Source organism: Octopus bimaculoides, chromosome 9, assembly GCF_001194135.2.
Source record: "Octopus bimaculoides isolate UCB-OBI-ISO-001 chromosome 9, ASM119413v2, whole genome shotgun sequence".
Classification (NCBI taxonomy): Eukaryota; Metazoa; Mollusca; class Cephalopoda; order Octopoda; family Octopodidae; genus Octopus; species Octopus bimaculoides.
This window is the reverse complement of record NC_068989.1, coordinates 4,623,682-4,624,601: the sequence shown is the minus strand read 5'-3', so window position 1 is coordinate 4,624,601 and position 920 is coordinate 4,623,682. Positions and strand designations below refer to the sequence as shown.

Genomic DNA, 920 nt, shown 5'->3' with positions numbered 1-920 from the left:
CCCCCGAAGAGGTGAAAGGCAATTTTTACCTCGGCGGAATTTGAACTCAGAACCTAAAGAACTGGAAGAAATACCGCTAAACATTTTGTCCGCCGCGTTAGTAATTCAGCCATCAGCCGTCAGCCGAAATCCATGTACTTGTTAAGTTTTACTACACACACCCACATACATACACACACATATACACACATGTATGTATGTGTGTGAATGTGTGTGTGTGTGTGTGTGTGTGTGTGTGTGTGTAATGTGTGTACAATATACTCAAAGTTTACAGACTGGAACATGTAAAAGAATAATTTAAAAGAGTAGGAGCGGGAAAAAAGAGTGAAGATGCACGAAAGAGAGGGAGAGAGAGAGAGAGAGAGAGAAAGAGAGAGAGGGGAAGTGAGAGAAAGGAAGAGAGAGAGAGAGAGAGAGAGAGAAAGAGTGAGAGTGGTAGGGAGGAGACAAGATACATGGAGACATATGCAAAAAAGACAAAGAGATAGTAGATAGATAGCGTGTAAGGGAGAGGGTGTATCTGCATGGTGTATAGGTAAATTGAAAGGTAAGTAGGAAAGTAAGTAGATAAATACTTTGACAGAAAGACGATGGTGTTGGCAGCGGCGGTGGTGGCGGCGGCGGCCGCGGTAGTAGTGGTGTTGGTGGTGGCGCTAATTGAAGTAGACGTGTATGTTGTAGGTAAGTTAAGGTAGTTAACGGTGGGCTGCAACAGGTGGAGATCTTCACATGGGACTGCTACGATAAGTTCTGAGCACGAAAACACTTCGGCTCACAGAAACCTCCGTGTTTCTACAAAATGCACACCACCGGCAGCTCTCGACCCCCGCCACCATAGGACGGGTATGTATTATAAGTTTATGAAACCAGTTTTTTTTTTTCCATCCTGACAATCGTTTGATCTTCCATATCGGGCTGTT

The 920-nt window shown here is 44.5% G+C and overlaps 1 long non-coding RNA gene across 2 annotated transcripts in view; it reads left to right on the top strand.

Annotated features, from left to right (window-relative positions):
- Positions 1-920, top strand: part of LOC128248689 (uncharacterized) — a 38,309-nt gene that overhangs the window by 5,782 nt on the left and 31,607 nt on the right. The window contains exon 1 of one of the 2 annotated variants that reach the window (XR_008264845.1): positions 581-843. The exons of the other annotated variant lie outside the window; for it this stretch is intronic. This is a non-coding gene — a long non-coding RNA (uncharacterized LOC128248689). Of the gene's footprint in view, positions 1-580; positions 844-920 lie in introns of those variants that run through there. 2 annotated transcript variants of the gene reach the window in all.